Below are 27752 nucleotides of genomic sequence, written 5' to 3'. Positions count from 1 at the left end.
TCAATATCATTAGCACAATATTTTGTGTAAAATCTGTCTATTAAAGCAAAAGAATGTGAGAGCCACTGAGACGCAGATCAAAGGCAAGCACCATCCCCCTCCAGCAGCCCATGAAATAGAGGCACGCATGTCTCAGACGGAGCTACAGCAGATATGTAGGTCATCATCGTGAAAAGTACTTCCGTTCACCCCGACGCAAATCCTCAAAAGTCACATCCCAGGCCTTTGTCTTCCTATCTTTATGCCGGTGGATCTGACACTGCAGATGCGTCCCTCAGGAGCAGACTGAACAAGAGGGGCCTATCAGAGACCCTTTACATCTCTGTAGAGCTTTTTGTGGAAGGCTGTGCCGTCTCGGGTTTTTGGAGCCAGGGCCGCCTCTCTGGGACAGTCAGATTACAGGGGACCTGTTTGGCCTGGGTGGAAGAACAAACATTAATGTCATCCTTTTAGCTCCATTAACCCTGTAAAGCCTGACACATGAAATAATAGGCAGAAAAATCATTTTTGAACAGATTATTTAATCTTCAAACAAAATATTAAAAATAAAAGATCTAAAAATGTTTGCATGTGTGTTTTTTGTTGAGTAAATCAATAAGATCTTAATAACAGTATAAGACATGCAATGCATAAATTTCAACTGCCACGACATATCTCCCAATAATATGTCTTAGATGCTTAGTTTTACAATCAAATCTTTGTCGATATTATTGTGGGGGCAAAACATATAATGCAATAAACAATTGTTCAACAGATGTTCAAATAAACATTCATCATAAGCCTGATGTATCATATTTGATATTCACATTTTAATATGACGTTCATAAAAACAATGCATGGATAATCAAGTAAACTTAAGTTGCTGAAATATTAGGTTACACTATATTTTAAGGTGTCATTGTTACAGTGCAATTACATATTTAAGAACTGAGTAATAATATTTAACAACATACTATAGGGTTATGTTAGGATTAGGTTTTGGTTAAGAGTTAATTGCATGTAATTATGCATAATTTACTGTTACTACAGTAAGTACATGCAACATAGGAAACAAGGACAGTAAAATAAAGTGCTACCAAATATTACTAACAATATAAAAGTTATTCTTACATTTACTTCAGAAAAAGACACTAATACCATGACATGAAGGTGGACGTTTTAACAATTAAAGGCCTTTTACTTGCTAAAAAACTATGAACTGTCAATCAGAGGCCAGAAGGCATGTAGTACATTGTGGAGATCAGGATTTTCAGCTAAGTTTTGATAAAGTTTCGAGGCCTTTGAAATATGCATATCAATGTGATGCAGTAGGCTTTATAAGTTTGTCTGCGTCATCTGACTTTTGTAAAGTTAGCTCCAAAAGTCAGAGAGCAATTCAAAGTATTTTACTACAAATGAAATTATTAAAACATGAAAAGATAAAGGAATTGTTTTGTCTTTTGTTTCTGTCTTACTTTAATGACAGCTGCATGAACTCCACAAGTTAGTGTAAAACCTGATGTTCTCCAGCATGATTTGAGATGATCCAGATGATCTCGAGCTTCAATGGAAGTATGAACTTCAGTCCATCTCTACAAGGGAGTCACATGATGAATGTCACAGAATTATTTTTTTGATCAGTGACCAACAACAGTAACTTTTCTTTGTTTCCCACATTTTACATTAAAAATCTCAAATCTGAAATGTGGCCTCAAGCTTTTGGAGCCCAATATATGACATAAATTGTTAGAAATGAAAGTAAGGGTTAGTGGAGCGATGCCAGAAGAATTGCCACAGGACTGAGGTAAGCACTTATTTATCCTTGTGTTGTGACTGGAATACATGACAAAGCTGCATTTACAGGAATGTATCAACTCTATGGATGAACATTCATTCAAATGTTCAGGATAGGTATGATTTTGCAAAATTTTAAAAAGTTGCTACACCAAACTCACCAAAGCTGCATTTGTTTGATAAAAAAACAACAAAAAAACCCCATTAAAAACAGTATTGTAGTGAAATATTATTACAATTTAAAATAACAGTTTTCTATTGTGATATATTTTAAAATGTAATTTATTTCTGTGACAGCAAAGCTGTATTTCAGGCATCATTACTCCAGTCTTCAGAGTCACATGATCCTTCAGAAATCATTCTATGCTGATCTGCTGCTCAAGAATTTCTTATTATTATCAATGTTGAAAACAGCTGATTAATATTTTTGTGGAAACTGTTATACTTTTTATCAGCACTCTTTGTTGAATACAAAGTTCAGTTTAGTTTAATGCATTCTTGCACAATAAAAATGATTGATTGCCTTTAAAGAAGATAGAAAAACTAACCTCATACGTTTGAATGGTAGTGTGTTTTGCTCAAACATAACAACTGCCTAAAAAAAGTGCATAATGGAGTCAATATTGTATTTTGTCTCTTTCCCAGAAAAATAAAACCATATGGGTGTGTGTGTGTGCATGTTACACTATGTTCGGTTTCCTCAAGCCCTGCCTTCATTTGTCCTTAATGGATTTGTTTTGCAGCAGTCACAGACCAGTGGAATGTATCTGTGGTTGACTAGTGAATGCTTCAGTGCCTCCAGATGTTTAGGCTGGGAGTCCCGCTGCAGGACACAAACAAGGCCAGAGAGAGCTGACACACACTGGACAGGGAAACAGAGTTCACTTGTAAGCCTTCAGGTATGTCAGGTGCTTTGACAACTGAGAGAATGTCAGAAATGAAACATGCTTCATTGAAGCTTTTAAAAACACCAGTTAATGGTTTACAAGTAGAAGACTAGTAAGGCATCAGAATCTCATATTGGCTCTAGTACTGGAGAAACAATCAACTTGGAAACGGGCAATGTGCCTTGATGACCAATCACATTATAGCTTTGGCGTCATTGAACTGCTGTCAGAGTTGGAGAAAAATTGATCAATACAGAAGGAATTTTTAATAGCAAACATGATTAGCTGACAGGCTGTCGAAAATAAGAGTCCTATGAAATTATACTATTACAAACATAGCCAATGCCATCATTCATGTGTCTGAAGTCGCATACTATATAGTATGCACTACATTTGGGTTGAAATTAATTTTCCACCTTTAAAATGTACGTAGGTAAAGTAGCCTCAGACTCAGTCTGATGTTTCATTTGTTTGCCGTATGAATAAACAGAGAGAAAACACCAGACTAGAACACATAACACACAGAAACAGAGTTCTGATCTCACAGAAATGTATTATTGTTAACTCTCTGTTGACTGCTGGGCTTGGTGTTCTTCTGTCCATTTGAGAAGAAGTTAGTTGACCTACACATACAGACAGACAGTAGCTCACTGTACGCTCTGTGGGTCAAACGAAAGAACCACACTCTGCTCAAAGGTCATTCATAATAGATTCACTGAACTGAATCCAGACAGTGCAGAGAAACGCATGCGGCCGAGTTCTCACGCTAACACTCAGTCACACCCTTCCGGGAACCTGACGGGTTACCTTTACATGGAACACAATACGGCACATCTCAGACCAAAACATAACAAATGCCCTTCACAGTTAGCATCTGATTAAAGGAGCTTTGTAATATAAGAGACAGCACAAAGCAGAGCCAGTCAGAAGTGCTTCAGTCAAATCATATTCTGGGACAACAGAATATTCAGAGCAGAGACGTAACTTATTAATATTTTATGGTGTAGTGAGGGACATTGTGTGAGCTAATGATGTGTTATAAGCCAACGTTGCCAACACTGCAAAATCATTTCCATAAAATCATTCTATTTTTCTCTCTCTCGTTTTTAGATAAAAATATCTATGATTGAGACTTGTTTTCAGAGAATATATTGTTGTTGTTTCTCTTCATTTTAAGCTTAATCTTCTGAATAATTGTAAATATTTGTATATGTATTTATTATGTATGTATTTATGAATGTTATATATATAAACGCATTTCCCTCGTTTTTATATTTTTTGAGGTAAATATATTTGTATTATTATATTTTATGAATGTTATAAATATTATATATATATATATATATATATATATATATATATATGTGTGTGTATATAATTACTATTATATTTAAATATAACAATTTTCCTCTTTTTAAAAATAGTTTTATATACGTATACAATTTTTCAAGGTATAAATATTATCATTATCATATATAAATATTAACAGTATTATATTTAAATATAACCATGGTTTCCTCTTGTTTTGGGGTAAAAATATCTTCAGTTTTAAGAAATTTGTAATAAAATATTAAGACTTGTTTTCAGAGAATATATATAAATATATATATTATTTTTTCTATCTATTTTTTATAATATATATATATATATATATATATATATATATATATATATATATATATATATATATATATACATAAATACATCAGTATATGTTTTATTGTTATATTAAAAAATGAATTATAATTATTAATTCATAATGGGTCAGCAGGAGTTCTCTCTAACACTGTTTTGTTTTTGCACAACATAATTTAATTATTATTATTTTCTCATTATTATTTGAGGAAGGTTTTATCACACTGATAATTTTTAAATTATGCCCCCCAAAAAAAATCAAAAAATAATTTGAATTTAAAAATAAAAACATCAATAATAAATTAATAGATCAAATTATCATTGATCATTGATCAATAAATCAAAAAATGTGATTTATGCTCGAAGCTAACAAAAAAGAAAAGAAAAACTCAAATCAAGATTTCAAAGATATTTTTGCAGTGAACTCTATATCAACCACAAAATACAACATACTTGGGAGTTGCTTAGTGGATAGTAATTAAGGGAGTGTCATATAGATTTAATGATTGCTAGCAAATCTTAGGATTACAGAGAGTTTGTATTGTACTCAAAAGCCTGGTAAGCAAAAGGGTGTTGTAATTGTGGATAAAGAGGTGTGTGTGGGACAGGAGGGTCTGTTTAGAGAGAGATGTATTCGGCTGGTCACTGAAGTGTATGAAGTGTAGAGAGAACATGAAATAGGGCCGCATCGGCAGGGGGCTCAGTCGCGTTACTCGGCCCGTATTGTTTCAGCCCTGCGTGCGATTAGCGCTGCCATTTTCTTCTTTGTCAAACACTTGTAGTGATTCTGTAAGCTTGCCACTGGTCATATTGTTACTGCTAGCCCACACAAAACTATGAGCACGCCTGCGCCGTTTAAGCAATCAACCCTTTAGAGGAACAAAGCACTCATCCACAAAAGGGACACAAAGCGAGCCGTCCTGACCCCTGAAAACCGCCGTCAGTGAAGTGTATGAATTCAGCAAGATGGGTGTATATGGATTCTGCTGGTACATGGAAATGAAAACAAACATCACGACATGTGACCCATGTCTTGTATGTGGGAAGGAAAACACAATGGCATATGACAAAATATTTTACCATGCAGAAGTTTTATTAGGAGTTTTTCAGCTTTGAGGATGATCAGTTTTGGAAAGTTATGACATGTGACATCTGCAGCTGAGTTTTGTGTTCAAATCTTCTGCAAAATCATTTGCAGATTTTCACAATTGTGCAATATTGGAACATAGAGTAAACAGTGAAACACATATCATGAAAATGTCAAATATAACCGCATATTCTGGTTTGGGAGGAAAAATATAGTAAACTAACTAACGACCTCGCAACTGCCTAAAAGGCTTAGGACCCACCTTAGCAACGCCCTAGAAACCACCCAAAACAACATAAAATCCACTATAGCAACTCCCTGGCAACAACCTGTAACACAACCTGGAGTTTTACACAGGAAAGCACCATTAAAATCTACTATAATAAAATAAATTATAATAAAAACATGTAACAATATAGTTTTGTCTCTTATACTCACCAAGGCTGCATTTATTTGATAAAAATACAGCAAAAATAGTAATACTGTGTAATATTATTAGAGTTTAATAACTTTTTTTTCTGTTTGAATATATTGTAAAATATAATTTATTCCTGTGGTCAAAGCTGAATTTTCAACATCATTACTCCATTCTTCAGTGTCACATTGTCACAGTCTACTGAAGGACGAGAATACGGAAGTAGAATATACAATATTTATTTGACACGTAAGGCAAGCTCCAAGACAACAGGAGACACAAGATCCAATCAGAGGTACTCCGCACACAAGATATACTTTTACTGGAACAGTCCTTGCTATCAATCGGCCAGATGATTCGTGACGTTCCCAGATCAAGGAAGTACAGGTGAATGGAGCTGGGAGATTCAAGGGAGATCTCCACGTTGAAGCTGTTCAAGACACAGATAGGAGGATAGCATGAGACTGACAATAATTTGCGAGAAGAGTGTTCTAGAACAGACCAGGAGGGTTAGGAACCAGAGAGTCATGGGTACCGTATAGACGAGACCGGACGCTGAGTGTAAAGTGACAGGGCCTTATAAGCAGTGAGCGACAGAGGTGAGTGATGATGACATGCAGGTGGAACTGATCAGAACTCCGGAGATGATGAGCGAGACCAGGTGCGCTGAGTTGAGTTAGGTTGAGATGTGTCGTTGCTGATAGGACCCGTGACACACATGATCCTTCAGAAATCATTGTAATATATTGATCTGGAAACATTTATTATTATTATTATCAAGGTTGAAAACTGTTGTGCTGCTTAATATTTTAGTGGAAACCGAAAGTACATTTACATATAAAGAATAAAGTATATTAATTAGAATATATATATATATATTTTTTTTTTTACTGTCAAATAAAAATAAAAATAATAAAAAAACTTTACTGTCAGTTTTGATCAATTTAATGCATCCTTGCTGAATAAAAGTATTAATTTCTGTAATTATATAAATATTATGACTAAATATTAAATGATTAATATTAAAAAAGTAATAATAGAGCATTTTTAACCCTGATTTAACATCAAAATATTATGGTTTTATATTGTCTCATTTTCTAGTGCTTTTCTCATCAGAAGGGATCCGCTGTCAAGTTTTGGCTCTTCCTGTCACTGCTGGTCTAATGACTTTGCAGAGGCCTGTGATTTACAGTCCTTGTGAATATTAAATGGCTAATCCGCTCTCCGGCTCGTCCTTGCAGTGCTTATTTTGCGTCTCCATTCAGTCACGACAGAGCTGTTATGACTGTGCAAGTGTGTGCATGTGTTCTGCTCAATGACCCTCACATACAAAACACACATATTCACGTTCACCATCACAGCTGACCAAACAGAAGCTAAGGGACAGAACTTAAAGTGATAGTTCACCCCAAAATGAAAAGTTGTCATCATTTACTCACCCTCATGTTGTTTTATTGCTTCAATATTTTAAATAATGCTTGTAATCAAGTTGACAGTAGCCATTGACTTCCATAGCAGGAAAAAAATAAATACTATGGAAGTCAATGGCTACCGTCAACTTTCTGGTTACCAACATTCTTCAAAAGACACATTCCTGTTCGGGAATACCAATATTTATACACTTGGTTTTCCCTCACACCCTTACCACAATCAAAGGAGATTTTATTTAAATAAACAAGCGTGAAAACTGCTGCCTTTCAGACGCTCCACAGCCGTTCAATTATTTTCAAAGTAGACCAGCTGGCCTTGTGTAGCCAAAGTCAACAAAAAAATCAGCAAGTCAGGTTTCCTTCCACTCGCTCTACCAGGTCTTTAAAAAACCAAACTGAGCCACACAAAAGCTTAGAAGACCTGAAACGCCAGCCTGTGTGAATAAGCCATATACGCCAACCTGTGCCACTTCAAGACAAGCCAAACATCTTTCTGAATAAGAGAGAGCAGCAAAAGCAGTCGCTCTTTGAGTCAAACATGTCATTGAGACCAGAGACTGCTGAACCACAATTACTTTCTTTCGGCCCTGCCTAAAAACAAACAGTCTGGGTTTACAGGTCTCCACGCACGGCTGCTCGCATGCAGAGCGCTGCAGTTTCATGCGAAACTCCAGCGCTGGTGTTTTGAAAACATCGCCATGGTGACCTTATCTTTCCAGGAAGTGACATGTCAGCTTTGTGATGTCACAGGTCTGATACACCACTGCCAGGTGAAGCCAGTCACAGTCTACTTTTAGACTTTATTTGGGTTTGTGGGTGTGGTGGAGTTCCCTGATTGTGGAGTGATCTGAATGTAAACTGCAGTCTGGGTCTGGAGAATGATTGTGCTGTGGCAGAACACAGAGGTGGAGGGGACAAAAACACTCTGTTTAGGGATGCCTTAGTTCATGCAAGACTTGCACTGCACAAGAATTTCAGGAGAAGGCAAAATAGGACCCAAACTAAAGAAAATATATTTCTTTCTGCAATTGGTCTGTTAACAGCATTATTTGATTTGATTTATTTTCTAGACTTGCAACTTTTGGGAGTCTGTTAGTCAAAATGTAGGGAAATAAAACAAAACACTTTATCAAATGAAATAATAATAATAATGGTAACACTATACAATGAGGTCTCATTTGTTAACCTTATTCAATGTATTAACTGACATTGAGCAATACATTTGTTACTGTATTTATCCATCTTTTTTAATGCTAGTTAATAAAAATGCAGTCGTACATTGTTTGTTCATTATTACAGTGCATTAACTAATGTTAACAACTTCTGACTTTAATAATGTAGGCCTATTAGTAAATGTTGAAATTAGCATTAACTAAGATTAATAAAAATGTAGAAGTACTGTTCATTATTTAATGTTAACTAATGTAGTGTTAATTATGAAATCTTATAGTAAAGTGTTACCAATAAAAATAATAATATTAATAAATGATAAAGTCGAATTTTGAAATAGTGGAAATGGAAATAATTAAAATGTTACTCAGTAAGGGCTAATTCGAGACCAAGTGTTGGTGTATAGTATTGTAAATCAAATTATATTTCTGATACATAAAAAAAATTATAATAATTTTAATATTTTTTCTTACATAATTTAGTCACATGACTGAATGGCTGAGCTTGATGGATCCGCAACACAATGTGTCTAAATGCGGATTTTATTATTATTATAGGCTTTTAAGCATGTTTTTTTTAAAAGGGCCCAAATTATGTTGTACTGTATATTAGAATATATTATGTTATATATTTTTACAAAAATTTTATTCACATTTTCCACGTTTGATAACAGGCCCATAATCACGTGAATAAGCATGGATTTTTTTTGTAATTAAAACAATAAAAACTAAAAGGTTCATATCAAATCAATAGATTACATTAAGAGCTACAGACATTTGTATTTGGGTAAGTCATTTTCAGAAAATTCTCAAAGATAGGGGAGCTGGTTAAGAGGTTAACCTTTTAAACATCAATTGGGACATGTTTTTTATCATTCTTTTTTACATCTAAATGAAAACAAGACTGAGATTACAGTTTGCGGATCTAGTGGAGCCAGGCGTACAACACAGCTCGACTTTGGCTCTGTCATCTCACGTTAAAACATGCATTCGAAATCTAGGTGTAAATATTGACAGCTCTTTAAAACTGGACAAACAGATAAACCCTGTTGTAAAGTCAAGTTTCTTTCACTCACACAATCTAGCAAAGATGAAATCATGCTTGACGTTTAAAGGCCTTGAAACTGCGATCCACGCTTTGATAAGATCCAGACTTGACTATTGTAATGTGTTGTATACAGGAATTAGTCAGTCATCTATTTCTTGTTTACAAAAAGTTAAAAATTCAGCTGCTAGACTTTAAAAAAAACGTGAACACATTACTCCGACCCTGATCTCCTTGCACTGGCTTCCAGTTTACTATATGATTGATTTTTAACTTCTGTTATTGGTGTACAAATCCTTGCACTGGCCTATCTGTCAAATCTTTTAACTGAATATCAGACTGGACGAAGTTTGAGATCAGCGACTCAGAAGATACTCAAAATGACACATCGAAATCAAAAAGGAGATTTCGCTTTTGCTTTAGCAGCGCCTAAACTTTGGAAAAGTTTGCCTAAACATGCTTGAGACGCTGCAACTGTGCAGGATTTTAAAGGACAACTCAAAACACACCTGTTTTCAATAGCTTTTAATTTTCTAAACATATTAGGGACAACTCAACTCAAGGACAACTCAAAACACAGCTGTTTTCAATAGCTTTTAATCAGTGACAATTTTATTATATGTGTTGCCTATGTGATGTTATTTTTTCTTTTTGTGTTCTGTTACATTGTAAAGCACTTTGGTCAACTTGTGTTGTTTTAATTGTGCTATATAAATACAGTTGCTATTGCTATCAAGTATTGTGCAATTATTGAAGACATTTCTCCTTGTATAGAAGAGTTTTTTAAATTTGAGTCAACAACCCTAGGGTTCTACATAGAATCCCACTGAACCTTTTATTCTAAGAGTACAAAACTCACAGGATTTTTGTACAGTAATGTGACACCAAAGTGTACCCTGTTAATGGGAATAACCAGTAATCTACAGGACAGGTCAGGTGTATTTTAGTGATTTTATTGTTTGTGTCTGTGCAGGAGCTTGACATTTTGTCCCTTCGTGCCAAATCCTGAACACACACAGCTGAGCAGTTCATCCATAACTGGCTGGTGGTATTCTTAGCCTGCTACTAATGATGTAATGTTTGAGGCGGGCATTCCCCATGGAAGCGTTAGTGAAGCGCTCCTCAGTAAGTGACAGGGTGAAGGGCAGGTTTCACACACGCATGCGACAGCAATTGTCTCTGAGTCAGTGCAGGAATGCAGGTGAAAGTCAACAGCAAATTACATTCAACAGGAAAACTCCTGACACGCTGCGCTCCCGTAATGGTTTAGATGTGCTGGAAGTGATTTCAGCTGTTTTGGCAAGCAGGTCATTTCAATCTGATGTCAGCTAAATGTATAGGCCAACATGATTGACGGGCTAAAAGCATTTCTGAATGGCTAGGATTCGGGCCACTCATTTGCGTTGTTTTTTTGCTATTTACAGACTCTAAAGCTGTCGGAGGTGTGATTTCTCACACGTATAATAATGAAATCTGTTAGCTAGAAGAGATGTGTTCAACTCAGTATTTAATAATTCTTATGTCACGGGTGGTTGCAGGAAGGCAGACGAGGATATATTTCCAACACGAAGTGCAACAGAACAGGCAGCAACACACACTCTGTCTACAGAACGAAGATCCGACAAAGACTAACCGAACAGACGGAACTTAAATGCAAACACAGATGACACTGATTAACAGAACACAGGTGATACAGATGATGATGATGATTGACTAAACGCAGAAAAACTTAACGACAGACAGCTGAACGTAATCAGTAACCAAGGAGACTAACTAGCAGGTGATCAAGACTGAACTGAAGCACATGAAACCAACACACAGAAATGAAATGAACAAGACAACATAATGCTGACAGCTTGAGCTAACAGCTGCTAAAAGCTGATTTGCATAAAATCTGATTAGTATTATTTTAGTTTATATATATTTATTTTAGTATATATTTATTATAATATATATACATATAATTTAATGGTAAATTAATTATTATTAATACATAAAATATAAAAATTCAGTTTATATATATATATATATTTAGTTTTGTCTTTTTAAATATTTTTTTTTATGTTTAAGTTCTTCATCTAATATTTCTATTTTATTTTATTTCAGTTTTATTTCAATAAAGTTAACAATAACATCACTGATTCTGATTACATTCAGTGTCCTCTAAAGACATTGCCTTTGTCCCTTTTCATACAAGAATATCCTTAATATTAATATACTTCGTATTCGGTAATATTATTGTTTGACTGCACTGACACTATTTGAGGAGCTGAAAACTTTTCAGCTGAATAATGACTCTAATGTCTTCTGCACAAGCGGAGTTGAACTCAATTCGTAATTTATGAAGTTGATGAAGCTGAATAATGACACTATTGTCTTTTTTTAGAGCTGTTACAGAAGAATTTAATTCTGTTTCCATCATTGGCCATTATTTTCCTATTTATCAATATAATGCTAATGGAAATAAACTGAAAGTTTCAGGATTTAGAACAGTTTAAAACATTATGATATGAAATGAATATAAAATAATTCAGATCTTTTCTTTACATATCCAGTTATATCATTTGTAATATTAAAATGCACCACAAACCAAACTTTTCTACCTCACTTTATATCCAGTTGTATGTCTACACAGAATGAAGACATTTGTAGCCCTTCAGATGTTCTCACCCATCCCGAGTTCCTCTGCTAAACCTGATAGTTTCAGTATTGCACATAATGGGCACCTTGTCACGCAAGCACATATAAGGCAGTGTTATGTCACGCCAGAGTTATTCAGTCGTATAGGTGACACAGCCACAGCTCAGAGCAAACACACAGGCTGAGGTATTTGTGGGATTGTGTTTGTTTTGCCTCCAGTAGCCTAAACCCTGCGTCTCTGTCTCTGATGGGTCACCTGACGCCGTCACCGATCTGAGAGCGTAACCAGAGTCTTGCGTGGGAAGCCATGATGGTCCAGTCCGCACAATTTCATCTTCCAGGCCACATTCCTGTTCACAATGATCCGTTTGTTTTGAAAAGCAGCACAAGTCGAGACTCAAAGTGTGCCAATTTGTGCATGCAGGCATTGTAAAGGCAAAAGACAAGGGTTTGTGGAAGTCCGAGACTATCACGTAAGGTTATATCATGTGGATAGAGTCAATCTTCCTGGCACTGTGGGTTACACGCTCAACAGGTTTCAAGGTGTCCATGGTAATTACTCACAACACTGGAGTAATTACTTGGAGATCTATGTGACCGGTGCATTCTGGGTAAATCATTTCAAACATTCACAACCTCAGGACTATCTGAGCCTGGTCTGGACAAATTGCGTCACCACATGTGGCCAGAAACACAAACTTCACAAACGCTGCATCTTCACATCTCTTGAATTGGGACAACACAAACAACACTTTTTTATGATGTGCTGATTTGTTCAAATGTTGAAATGCTTTCTCTCTCTTTGAGGTGGGCCACAATGACTGATGGGTAAATTAAATTTCCCTGCCCACTTCCTGTGAAGTGTCATCGGCGCACGCAAGTGAAAGTATACTGCGCTTCAGACTGAGTATACGCTCCCAATGATTTGGACATTTTCTGACTTTGCATGCAATCATACTTATTGTTAAAGGCCCCCTGAAATCAAAATGTACGTTTTTTAGCTTTTAGTATGAATATGTTAGCCTTAAGGTTATGAATAAGCTGGTGTGTTTCAAAACAATGACACAATTCACATTTAGGAGATATAAGCATTTCAAAACATACAGTCTCTCACTTCCCCTAAAATGGATCACGGATTTTGATGACATCACTGCGGACTTCAGCTTCTCATCACATCTTCTGTCCAATCAAATGCTCTCTAGAATCTAAAGTACACAGCTTTATGCTATAAATACCAGCTGGTCAAAGCGACCGTTGACACGTCACAGAGCAATATGGATTGGATGTGTGTGTTCGGTTGCTCAAACGCTTAAGTTTTATTCCATTTTCCAACTGTACGTTGGTAAAGATTGAAATGCCTAGAATTTATTCACACCTCTACTATTGAATCCAATGTATCTTCAGTGCTCGGATCCGCTTCCACGGCACAGTCAAGTACGACTTGCAGTCTGTGAGGTAAACTAAACGCTATTGGCTATTTGAAAAGGGGGAGGAGCCATTCAATATGTCCCGCCTCAGCTTCCTGTTTCTGTGGAAATGAAGTCAATGCATCAAGGCACTTCAGTGGGCCTTTAAAAACATCTAATATTTTAAATGCATCTGAGCATGCTGTTTTAGACTCTCTATAGTGCTGTAAGCATTTTCGGGGACGATTAGAGATCTAAGCCACAACTATTCCTTGAAAAGATTCAATTCTGCAAGCCTGTCTTTAAGCTCAGGCGATGAGCGGTTCGTCTTCAGCAGTGGTTTCAGCAGACGAGGAGAATCCGTCAAACAGATTCCAGTGCAGCCAAACCAAACATTGCTGTTCAAACAGCCGACAACACACCCTTTCTGTCTCCTGAACACACCTCTCTCTCTCCCTCTGCGGGCCCCGATTTTTTCCCACAGTCCATATGTACACTAGGGGTGGCACGGTTCACAAAACCCACGGTTCGGTTCGTATCACGGTTTTAGGGTCACGGTTTTCGGTTCTGTACGGTTCTTGTTGTTATTTTTTCTTTTAATCTTTAACACTCCAGAAATGTACTTCACCATATGATATAGGCTATACTGTAGCTTAAGTATCCACAATTTAGGATACAGTATTAAAAAAAATTATATCATGTAATCATGCACAAACTTGACTTGAATTTGACTTGACTTTAAGCACATTATTGAAATCATATCTGAAGAAAGCTAGGTGACATTTTGATACAGCAAGAGAGAAGACATTGATGAAATGCTTTTGTTTATTTGGCAAAAAAGGAGAATGTGTATTGCTATCTCTACAGGGACTTATGTGCATTTTTAGCACACAAAGATTAAAATTAACTTGCATTTATCAAACTGTTAACTTCAGTGTAGCTCTTACAAAATGTTTGTCTTTTAAAAGAAAAAGAGAAGAACTCTTACAGCACTATCTTTTAAATAAGTCAAAATATGTTACACATAATTGCCAATAATGAGGCTATGAGAATCAGAATAGCACAGGCCATAACCATAAAGTGAAACATAAGTTCAACCTCAACACAAAAACAGTATCAACAATCCTTCTATTCCCTGAGAGTGATGATACATTTTTTTCACTTGAAATTAAAGTGCAGTATTTGGAAACATATGGCTGGAGTTCGTATCTAAACTTAGTGTCACTGTATATATTTAAATATCATAGGTAACATGAAATCCAAAATGTTCCCACACACCGGACTTGGCTATACGACGCTGGCACATCCTTCAACTCCGGTTAGCCTTCCTTATCTCTCCCACTTGCCATTTCTGTACGTGAAGAGACCTGCAGCACTCCATACTCCCCTTTGACTGTATATAGGCTTGTTCGACTTGAACCGGCGCTGCACAGACCGATCGGTTTATGACATCAAAGTACCGCGAGAGTGATTGAAAAGCATACGGAACCGTTGCTCTCGCGGTACTTTGATGTTATTCATCGATCGGTCACTCTGTGCAGCGCCGGTTCAAGTCGAACAAGCCTAATATGTATGTCCATTGTCCACACATCTCTTATTTCGCGCGAAAAGTAAACACACTGTCTGAGGTCACATGCACGAGGTTAGATTGCGCATGCGTCGAACCGTGCGACGCACACACGCACCGAACCGAGACAAGCGAACCGAACGGTTCGGATGTTTTTTCATGTACCTTGCCACCCGTAATGTACACATGTATACACTCCTCCACATGTGAGGAAAATATCTGAGCAAATGGTTGGCAGCTGTAAAGCCGAGAGGCCTCTCGGAGGTAGGAGACCCAGCCGGCTTCATGAACACAGCTGCTCAGGCGCCCTCGAGGGATATGGGTCAAGCTGTGCCAGGTTAAGAGATCCTCACCATGGGCTACCGAATCTGCTGAATGTGAGGGAATAAAAACATCCCCCGGCTTGTTTGCACTCTTTATAGATTCTGACGTGAATAACAGACAGTCTATTCAGCCCATCTGCTGAGATCACCTGAGTACAACTGGCACTTCCTTCAACCTCGCCAGAAAAAAAAAAAAAATTAGCTGGTTGGCTCTACCCGGCACACTTCCTGTCAAGACGCGGCAAGCTAGATCAGACCGGTTTCTTTGACAGATTCCAAAGAAGTCTTTCTAAGCCCTTTTCATCTGAGATTATAAACAGTTTCAGATTTATTTACCTTTTTTTTGGGAGGGGCTGTTGATGAGAACTGATTTTTCTATTCACTGATGTAATTCCTAAAATACATAACTTGATTGTGACGTGTATTCTTGCTATGTTCTGTTTTGGTTACATTTGCACTCTGTTTGCTCTGTTCCTGGTAAATTTCCCTTTTTGTTAATAAGTTTCTAATTAATAAGTTAATAGTTCCTAATTCCACACACCTGTTCTGTTTCTCTTTGATTACATTCCTTATGTAAGCCCTGTGTTTCACTCTCTTCCTTTGTCAGTTCATGTTAATGTAAAGTCTGGATAAAGACTCCTATTTATTCCAGGGTTATGAGTGATTTTGAATTATTAATTAATGCCTATTTGAATACATCTTCACTGTGCTATTTGACCAGCGTAATGTGACATTTATACCACTGTATTTATATAATTAAGCAATACCAGAGATGGCTCAATGACAATGTTTTTCTTTTGCCCAAAGCTAAAATTGATATAAAAATACATTAAAAGTGTAATTTATATATGGAAATATTTAAATACACCTCTTTTTGAAAAAAAAAAAAAGTAATATATATATTTTTTATTGTGGAAATATTTAAATACACCTCTTTTTGAAGAACAATAATAAAAAATTTTTTTTATTGTTCTTCAAAAAGAGGTGTATTTAAATATTTCGATATATAAATTACACTATGTATTTTTCGATCAATTATACGTTTGGGCAAAATAAATAACATTACGATATATATATATATATATATATATATATATATATATATATATATATATATATAATTTATTTTTTATTAATTTATTTTTTGGGGGGGGGATTTCAATAATCTAAATTAAAAATAATAATTAAATCTTTATCTAGAATTAAAAATTAAAAAATTATATAGCTTTGCTTAATCTCTTTTTTAGTTTTTATATTTTTATTTATTATTTCTTACAAAAAAAGAAGTTGAGTAAACCATAATTAATTATTTGGAGAAAAAAAACAGTCTGCTAAATCACAGTCATGTGATCTAACCAATGTGCAGAAACATGCAGCACAAAAATATTTTAACAATTATGTATTTTTTATATATTATATAATTGTAATAATAATAATAATTATAATAAAAACAGTTCCTATAAAAATAAAAATGAAATCCTTTAATATTTAATGATTTTATGGAACTGCTTGTATTTGCATATTGTTATTGTTGTATATTTGTAACTTAAACACTGTATGCATTATTGCATTCAATGGGTCTCATTCATGAAATATTCGTAAATATACGAGTAAATATGCGAGTGATTTGCGCGTAAAGAGACCTTCCCGAAAACTCTTCTCCTGATTCACAAATACTTCGTAAACGTCAGATGTGATAGTGAAATGTGTGTGTGTGTGTTAATGATTTCCAATCAGTCGTAAATGGGATGCGCGTGCATGTTAATTCTCAATTACCATAAATCCCGCCCATTAAATCCGACTGACAACTATATGGGCATCATATTATGACATGAATGCGAATGAAAAAGAAAAATTTCTCAGATGCAGAAATTGAAGTTTTATTATCAGAAGTTCATTCAAAACGCCACATTTTATTTTCAAGCGTAGCCTAGTGGCGTATCGGGTCCTAAAAAAAGGAAGCTTGGCAGCACATTACAGATGCAGTCAATGGAGTTTCATCTGTTAATCGAACATTCCCAGAAGTGAGAAGAAAATGGTTCGACATTAAGCTTGAGAGCAAAAAACTAATTAATTCACTTCGGAAAAATCGTATTAAAACTGGAGAAGGACCACCATCGCAGATGCTATTACTGGCTCTCATAATAAGAAAAAACGTATGTAATTACTAGGCTATATATAATATTTTTTCAAAATTCTGTGTAAATATGTAGGCTACCCGATTAAGGTGAATTAAAATGCAGCCTTATTAATGAGCAAAGCGTTCGGGTGTTAAAGGAGAACTCCAAGCAATTTTTAAGTTAATCTTGATCGTTATACCTTTGTGAGTACTGTAGAAAAAAAAATGAACTGGATTGGTGATTGCAGCACGGAGCTGTTCCCGCAAATGCCCAGAGCTCCCACTCAGCTAAAACAGCAGTTATAGGGGCATATACATAAAGAGTGTCTTTGTGCCTCTTAACAGACACAAAATGCAATTAAAATGCCTGTCCAACATGAACAGGGCCCTTACATGTGAACAAGATGCGTTTAGCAACTTAGCCATTGTTTAAATTCACCTAAATAGTGTTTTAGACGGCTAGCTGTAGTCTCGCGCTGAAGTCCCATGGGAACTCAGTTGTAGCCAAAGGTAAATAGCAGTGTGTAGGTGAAGAAGAAATGGTTCGCGTTTGTGTCGTTCAAGGATGACTACACAGACACAACAGAGCGCCCAAATGGAATGATAAATAAAGTTTACATTACCTCAACGGTGGTTGCACACGTCTTCGTCCATGGAATCGCTTTTTTCTTCAACTGGCCCGCTGTGTTGTGTCTGTGTAGTCATCCTTGTCAAAGTGTTTGCTGCAAATGCGGTAATCTTTAGCGCGTAGTACTTGTATGGGAGTTTGCGCATCAAGTTGTAGTAAAACTAGACACAACTGCAGAATCTCGAAGTCATGGAAAGGAAGACGATGAAAATAAGTTATTTTATTTTCGCATTCTGTTGCCATAATTCGGAACGGCACAAACACGAACCATTTCTTGAACCGGTTCATTGAAACGAACTGTCCGAAAGAACCGGTTCGCGGAAAAAAGAACCGGACTTCCCATCACTACTATTTACCTTTGGTTGCAACTGAGTTCGCACGGGACTTCAGCGTGAGACTACAGCTAGCCGTTCTAAAACACTATTTAGGTGAATTTAAACAATGGCTAAGTTGCTAAACGCATCTTGTTCACATGTAAGGGCCCTGTTCATGTTGGACAGACATTTTAATTGCATTTTGTGTCTGTTAAGAGGCACAAAGACACTCTTTATGTATATGCCCCCATAACTGCCGTTTTAGCTGAGTGGGAGCTCTGGGCATTTGCGGGAACAGCTCCGTGTTGCAAACACCAATCCGGTTCGTTTTTTTTTCTATAGACAGTACTCACAAAGGTATAACGATCAAGATTAACTTAAAAATTGCCCGGAGTTCTCCTTTAAGCGCACTATTTACGCGTGGCTGGGAGCAGGTGTAGATTTCTTGCGTACCAACTAACATTTGGAAAATACGAACATTTTAATGAATCCGAAAATTTACGCCAGAACCACTTTACACACGATTTACACAAAAATTCGTTCTGCTCATGTTTCATGAATGAGACCCATTGTGTGTATTTTGTCCAATGTAATGTGCATTATTATTTTTTTGTTGAAACACTTTCTCTCTCCCATTACACAACAACAACTAAGCCCTCCCCAAAAAACACAATTGATCTGTTCGTTTGCTGCTAACCTGTTAAATTGGTTCACTATCAGCTGAACATTTTCTCTATTTTGTACCCTCTTCTCAGACACACTAACAATACATTTACAAGTGATTTCTAAGTGTTGTATTTTTGAACTGAGTTGAAGAACTGAAAGCAGAACAGCTATTTTCTAAATCAGCTCTTAATTACAGTGGCAATCAGATGAACAGGCTGAAGGATCTAGAGGTCCAAAATAACCAAGCCAAAGAGGGAAAGGAGGTTTCTCACAGTCATTACTGTCACAGCAGATTAAACTACAGTTACTCTAGTCTATGATGAGCTGGATTAGGTACAAATAACCTAAAGTGTACTAACATATAACAGTGCATTTTTTTTAGTCAGTCAAAATATAGTAAAACTGATTCTGAATACCTTTGATCACACCAACATGTCATTTAAAAGGTAGTAGGGTTTATGCTAGCTATTCAATGTCTCCCAAACTTTTTTTTGTTGCCTAATACCTATAGAGACATCAGAAATGTGTTTCTATTAAGTCATATTTCCATGGATATCTTTTAGCATTATGGCACAGACTGAATTTAACAAAGCCTCTACTAGCGATGCCATTAAAATGAGTGGGGCTCATTAATGACGTCTTTAGACACTGAAGCAATTTTTCCCCTCTGGGAGAGGAACTCAATCACATTAAGGGTGTATTTATCACTCCAGTCCGCTCAGAAACGTGAAAGGATGTGGAACAGTGGGTCATCTGGCAACAGGGCACTGCGGCTGATCTCTTGGCAGTGAGAAATAAGAGGCTCTTATTAACCGTCTCTCCCGCTCATGAGTTTTAGGGTGGCCAGACGAAACCTGCTGAGCCAAGGATGAAGGGGACAGTCAGCATTACCCCAGGACTGGAGAAAAGAGCCAAAGGAAGCTTTTATTCACTCTAAGATGAAGTTAAGCAGCCACAGGAGGAAACTGTAACAACATGCTTAAGTGTAAAAGATCAAAGTGCTGTGCTTCTGTCATAGCATGATAAGAGGCAAGATGCTTTAAACTGTACAGAGCTCTTGGTAATCTGGGCAGGATCTCAGAGGCGGGAGACAGAACGGAGAGATTAGAGAAGAGAGGGCATCATGTTTCAAAAACAGAGAGAGGGTGAAGGTCAATCCTGGGACAAAAATCCTTGTTAACATGATGAAAGCTTCTCAGTGGCGTGCAGAGATGCAATTGAGCCTCTTTGGGCCAAAAACATACTTTTGCAATATCGTGAAAAATACTCGGAGCAAAACTGTTTTATCTTGAGTTTTCAAGATTTTACTGGGTGGAAAAAAAAATGAAAGAAAAAATGTTTTGCAGTTAGGTACTCAAACCCATATGTGACGACATATGAAATTAAACTTTTAGTTAGAAGCTTTTCCATTCATGTACACTACCGTTAAAAGTTTTTGAAATCATTATGATTTTTGGTAATACCTTTATGCACAATGCATTATAAAGGTATTCATAATGTACGCTATAATGCTCTATATCTTTTTTTCCTAAATAAGAGTAACCAAAGTTAAAATGCATAATATATTTTTTTGTTACATCTGAAATTGGTTGTTGTCATGTGCTTTAATGCATTATACTTGCAATGTGTACTTGCAGTGTAACAATAAATTGATAAGTATTATAATGTATTTTGGTTACAATTATTCATGAGACAATACACTGCATTATATAAGGTTTTTATTATTTAAGTAAAGAGTTTTATTTAATAATGATTTTGTAAGAAGTCACTTATGCTCACCAAAGCTCCATTCATTTGATTAAAAATAGATAAAAAACATAATATTGTTACATTTTTAAAATAAATTTACAAGTATAATAACAGATTTTAAAACATAACTTATTCTTGTGATGGTAAATCTGAAATTTTAGCATCATTACTCCAGTCTTTAGAGTAATGTGATCCTTCAGAAATCATTAATATGCTGATTTGCTGCTCGAGAAACATTTCTGATTATTATCAATGTTGAAAACAGTTGTGCTGCTTAATATTTTTATGGAAACCATGACACATTTTCAGGAATCTTTGACAAATAGAAAATTAAAAAGAACAGCATTAACTTTAAATCTCTAGACTCTAGATGGTCCTTAAGTCATTCTGCTCGCAATCACATTATTCTCTATAGGGCGCAGCTGATTGGTTCCTGCTGTTTCTGTAGCCAATGAGCTTCAAATACTCATTTTCTGTAGCAGCATTTGCTTTAAGAAGCCCTCCACCTTCCCCAACTCCACCTGTATAGATCTGCTACTGGTAATTCATGTACGCTATATTGTACAGCAGCAGCATGTCTTACTTGCTCACAGCAGCGTGTTGTGTGTGTCTTGGCAGTAGCAAGTCCTGTACTTACTCTGCAGAAGCAGCAACAGTGTAGCAGATCTATTCTGCCAAGACTAAACATATCAACATTGTCATATCCATTACCAAACACTCCAAAAGTTGTCATGCCAAATAATTGAAATCATTTGTAACATTATAAATGTCTTTTACGCCTCTTTTGATCCATTTAATGCATCCTTAAAGGATTACTTTCTTTAAAAAAAATGGTACTGACCCCAAACTACAAACAGTAGTGTATGTTGGTAGAGTATATTCCAGGCTCATTGCTGGTGGCCGTGTGCTGACAGCAGTGGGTGGACGGTGCCAGGAATGTGTCAGTCTCTCAGTAATCTCTTCTATCAGCAGGCCTGCATCTGCAGGTGTGAGAAAGCTGCAGCGTCAGCATTACCATGTGCAGTGCAATCCATACTGCACTCCAGCCAACACTGTTCTGCACTGCAGACCTGCACTGGCTCCAGGATCACCCTTGGGCTCGGATCCTCCTCTGACTTAGCTATAGCAGACAGAGGAAGAGTAATGCAAATAGTGTTATGGCACAGGACCAGTAATTGGCATTTGCTTATGATACTTTATAATTAGCAAAAATTACAGAGCTAACATGTAATTGCATATGCTTTTAAAACGTATAGACTTTGTTGAATCCAGGGTGCAGTGGATAGCACACCTGCAGTGTTGCTCATACCAGTGAAACAGATTCAAATGTGGCTCGCAACATCACATTACACCTCACTTTCCCATAGAATCTAATTCCACTCTCTAAGGAATACGAACAAACATCAAGCAACCTTTACACGAATGGCATTTAAATAATGTGGTTTATTTAAGATAGACGTTTTAGATAACAAAATAGTAAACCATCTGGAACAACAGCATAGCAATGCCCTGGCAACACTTCACACACCCTACAACAACACAGATCAACGTCATAACAATCACTCTAAACACCATGGGAACAACATAGCAACACTCTATCAATCACTCAGAACACCCAAGCAACTCCATAGCAACACACTAGCAACCACATAGAACACCCTAGCAACTGAATACAACTGCTGCGTCCCAATTTGCCTACTTATACTATGCCCTTAATTGAATCTTTAATGGACAGCTCTGTCACCTTAGTTACGTGCATTCTGTCATTGTTTAAACTCCCAGACCCCCAGAACACCCTCTACCAACTGTATATCAAACACTAAGATCCCATCAGAACACTGTACTGTAACAACCGCATGCCCTGGCAACCACCCACACACCCTAGTAACCCTATATATATGTCTTAACAAGCACTCTGAACACTGCAGCAAATAGGAAACAACCTGCATATCAATGTGCAAACAACCATTCAGAACACTGTAGCAACTGCATGGCAATGCCCTGGCAACCACCCACGGCGCACACCCTAGCAACCACATATCAACACCTTAACAAGTACTCTGAACACCATAGCAACTGTATAGAAATACTCCGGCAATCACCCACACACCCAAAAAACTGCATATTAATGTCCTAACAATCACTCAGAACACTGTAGCAACTGCATAGCAACGCCCTGGAAACCATCCACACACCCTAGTAATCATGTATATATGTCTTAACAAGCACTCTGAACACTGCAGCAAATAGGAAACAATCTGAATATTAATGTGCAAACAACCATTCAGAACACTGTAGCAACTGCATGGCAACGCCCTGGCAACCACCTACGGCGCACACCCTAGCAACCACATATCAACACCTTAACAAGTACTCTGAACACCATAGCAACTGTATAGAAATACTCTGTCAATCACCCACAAACCCAAAAAACTGCATATTAATGTCCTAACAATCACTCAGAACACTGTAGCAACTGCATAGCAACGCCCTGGACACCATCCACACACCCTAGTAATCATATATAAATGTCTTAACAAGTACTCTGAACACTGCAGCAAATAGGAAACAATCTGCATATTAATGTGCAAACAACCATTCAGAACACTATAGCAACTGCATGGCAATGCCCTGGCAACCACCTACGACGCACACCCTAGCAACCACATATCAACACCTTAACAAGTACTCTGGACACCATAGCAACTGCATAGAAATACTCTGGCAATCACCCACACACCCAAAAAACTGCACACACCCTAGCAATATTATATAAATGTCTTAACAAACACTCTGAACACTGCATCAAAAGGGAAACAAACTGCATATTAGTGGGCTAACTACCATTCAGAGCACTGTTGCAACTGCATGGCAACGTCCTGGAAACCACCCATACACCCTAGCAACCATCAACACCTTAACAAGCTGCATACTATTGTACAAACAACCACTCACACCTTAGAAACCCGAATAGTGAAACCCTGGTAACCACTCAAAACTTAGCATTGTGCCAGTACGTTCTGCATGGGAAAGTACCCTTTTCTTCTAAATTCAACATAAAGGTGTATTGCTCATAGTGGCCATAAACTCAAACAGGGAGAGCTCGATGACAATATGAAGGCAGTTCTCCTTATGACTGAGTCATATACAGTAATATATTGCATCAGTAAAATGTATTATGCCCTGAGCTGTAGGAGGGAGACCCAAACCACATAAAACACAATGGAAGGGCCGTCTAAACAGTAGATCCGGATGGAACCGGATTTTGACTCGCCCTCAGGCAGATTTTTTTTGCTGGCTATCCCTTTCCCTTTAAGATGTTATTCAAGGAAATGTTTGCAGACATGACTAAGGACAGCCAGAGACCATTCACACCCAAAACTACTTGTATTTTAAGCAAGCCCCTGTTTTCATATCCACAGAGTATTCGTGACAAAGCAAACCAAGATAACCGCCCACATCAAAGATGTGAAGGCAGCGTGTGGAGCGGGTGGGGGTGCATGGCTCATGAAGCATGAAAAAGCTCTCGCCTCAAGCAGCAGCTAATATTTAGATATTAGCATGTCTTTAATAAGACACTATTTCAGTATCTTTGGGATTAAGGCTCATTGTAAACTTATCTGAAAGGGATCTGTAATCTTTATGGTGCTTTTAAAGTTAAACATGTTCTTTTTTCTTATCTGTGTACAGGTGGATCCTGCTTCAGTGGACAGCTGATATAAACACCAATGTTTATACAGAATGCAAAAAAAGTGGAAGACGGGGGTGGAAAGGGTCATCGGCACAGTTACATAAGCAGCTCGAAACCTAACTTTGGAAAGACTTAATCTTAACTCTGATCCAATACACTGTGGCGTCCAAAAGACGGAGACCACATACAAATCTGTGATTTTTATTTTTCCTGAAATAAACAGTTTAAAGATATTTTTTAAATAGTAAATGGCAAAGTTTTTTTTTATTATGTTTACCGCATATAATGCAAGGGTCTATCTAAGTCTCTTAATTTCAAGAAGACAAATTATAAATAAATTTTGGTTGTTTATTTTAAGTACATTATAAAATGAATGATATTGACGTGGACTGAAAGAATGTCTGCTATCTCGCGTGCTTCCTGACGCAGAATATTTAGAAAGGCCTGGAAGCCTGTTTCCAGTAAATCACTACTGTAAATAACTGCTGCCCGACAGGGGTACGTGCAGACATGGATGCTGGTCGCGAGGACGTGCTATTTTTTTCCATAACAAAAGGTTTGCATATCTGTATTTTGGAAGCTCTTTGAGCCACGTTCCCTCATTGAAGCAAATCACACAGGTCAAAAACACACGGTCATCATTTAACGCTTTGGTTTAGTAGTTCAAAGAATCTCAAAGACTAGTGACTACAGTCAAGTCCAGTACACACCAAAAATGATAACTATAAAGATAACAAATAATATTAGCATCCATGCATTCTTTTCATTATAAGCAGTCGCACGCGCTGCCGTTTTAAATGCTCAATGCTCAAGGTGGATTCCAACCTGGTACTATCATGCTGTACCTAATAAAGTGGCCAGTGAGTGTATATATGTTTTGAGAGACTAACTCATATACAGCGCTTCATGGGAGTGGGCAGTTCTTTTGGTGCAATTTGCTCGTCTCGATTCTGATTGGTGAGATCTATATGGTCTGAATGAGATTTCTTTGCAGAATCATGGGTAATTCAATTTTTCATGTTGAACAAGATTATTTTAAAATAAAATGCAAGGCTGATGTTTTCTTCAAAAGGATATACCATTGATAAACAACCTCCTAGCTCACAGTAGGTCAGTCATGAACGGTTTATAAGTTAGCTATAAAATCAATTCCCCTATGAAGAAAATGAAACGTTATAATTATCATCTTAACCGTAAACACACCCATTCTCCGATCAAACACCTCCTTTATGGTCAGATCACGTGGTTTCCAGTAAGGCTGGCTGATGGTGTTGTGTTTGCTCATTGTAAATGTAGATTAAGTTGGAATTCAGGTTAATAAAACAAACTATGGCACAAGAGTTGCCCATGCCAATAGTGCATCTGGTTCCCAGATGAGTTCTGCAATACCATTGGACCTGGTACCATTTCCCACGTCTAGGCCTATAGTGTGTTTCCTCGAGCACAAAGGATATGCGAGTCGGATACTTTATAAAAGTTACAGGAAAGCTGAGGCATGATCCGAAGTCATAAATCAGGAAAACTGTGACAGTCATTCAGAAACTCGAACAGTGGTTCTCCAAACATCATGTTCAATAAATAAATAAAATCACAATATCAATCCCAGAAGTTATTTTCCCATCACAACCCCATCCAGAAATTCCCATCTGTTGCATGGAAATTCCCACCCTATTTTCGCATGATCCACATAAAAGCACTTTATTAATCTGAGGTTTGACTTCATAGGAAAGTCTTTGTGCTGCATGTAAATCTATATTTAAATACAGGAGACCCAGTTAAGATGATGCAAGTTCATGGTTCACATAAATACTTGACCTGCTCCATTAATCTCTAATGCCAGCTGAAGGCACACAGAAGGTATGAGTACGTGTGTGTGAATAGCAGACAGATGGATTTGTTCTAATGGTGTCATGAAGGGCAGGCACAATGCAAATAATAACAGTAACCGTATTACTGTGCAAGTATAAATAAGATGCTTATAAACTTAGAAAACCTTTCTTTCCCACATTAGTTGTTATTTAGGTCAAAGGATAGGCCTATGTGTCAAATCAAACACTAGCCTACAATATCAACTCCATCCAATTCATGTCCCTTATAGTTAAATGGATAATAAATTCAATATGTACCTCATTGTTTGCTTCATGGCTGAGAAATCATGAAAATCACACACTTGTTTATAAATTTAAAGCTACAATAGGCTATGTAACTTTTGACCCACTATGGGTTAAAAATTAAAAAATGGATGACATGAGTCAGTCTTGTGGAAATATTTTGTTTTGGTTCTTCTCTGGGGTTCGAGGCACCGATGTAAACAGGACGTCTTATCAGAGCGGATGGACAAATAAATAACGGCTTCTTTGTTTTAACAACCGGTGAGGTTTGTCGTTTTTAATGGTCCATGGTTCATTTTTCTCGTTCGTTGTGACAACAAACTTGCAGCTTCGCGCTAACTCAGACAATCGGGACTATTTTTCTCTACAGACATGACGTGACAAGCACTTCGCGTGACATCAATCCCGACAGCTTTAAAATAAAGCATACAACAACACAACAGAATAGACCAAGTGTATTTGGGTAAAGTAAAGATATTATAAGATTTTTTTGCACTCTATCATTAGCCTACTAATATAATTTTTTTTATAAAAAAAATTACATTTGTACATTTTCCTGTTAAATATTTTTCCTTATTGGAGGGCCTTGTTTACTTTTGTATGCAGAATTTTGGTACAGTTCCACAGAACATCCGATGTAAAATTAGGTGCATGTGTTGCCAATGTTTTATCCCCAAGTAGGCCAGTGTTGAGGTATTGTCACATAGATTGGTTTACCACAGTCATTTTCTGTAAACACGAAAAACTCACATTTACTGCTACTTGCACGCTGCTACTCGTCTTGTGTAAACTGACGAGAGTCTTTTCTTCAGTGCTGGTAAAAACATCACGCCACGCTTGGACATCTCCTCCTTTAATGACTTGATGGCATTTCAACAGGCAAGCACGCGATAGGGAATAACTGAGATGTTTTTGTGACATTGCAAAAGCGCGGTTGGTTGCCTCAATCTTAAAAACAAAAAAACAAGCGCGCGCACGCAGCGTAAAGTAACAGCAGTGACGCGAGCGCCATCTGGTGTCGCATCTTCGAATAATGACAGAACAGATGTGACGTTAAACGCATTTGAGATATTGAGGACTGGTTTCACAGACAGGAT

At 37.0% G+C, this 27752-nt stretch overlaps 1 long non-coding RNA gene across 1 annotated transcript; it reads right to left on the bottom strand.

The window, feature by feature from the left end:
• Positions 1–41: 41 nt before the first annotated feature.
• Positions 42–27590, bottom strand: LOC143723576 (uncharacterized). The gene is made up of 3 exons (XR_013197145.1): positions 27412–27590; positions 21695–21833; positions 42–416 (listed from the first exon to the last, which is right to left on the bottom strand). It is a non-coding gene; the product is annotated as an uncharacterized LOC143723576 (long non-coding RNA).
• Positions 27591–27752: the final 162 nt, after the last annotated feature.

Source organism: Siphateles boraxobius, unplaced genomic scaffold (genome assembly GCF_051911475.1).
Source record: "Siphateles boraxobius isolate OS27281-9 unplaced genomic scaffold, OSU_SipBor_1 7, whole genome shotgun sequence".
Lineage (NCBI taxonomy): Eukaryota > Metazoa > Chordata > Actinopteri > Cypriniformes > Leuciscidae > Siphateles > Siphateles boraxobius.
The sequence above is the reverse complement of the archived record's forward strand: the minus strand, read 5'-3'. Positions and strand labels throughout refer to the sequence as shown.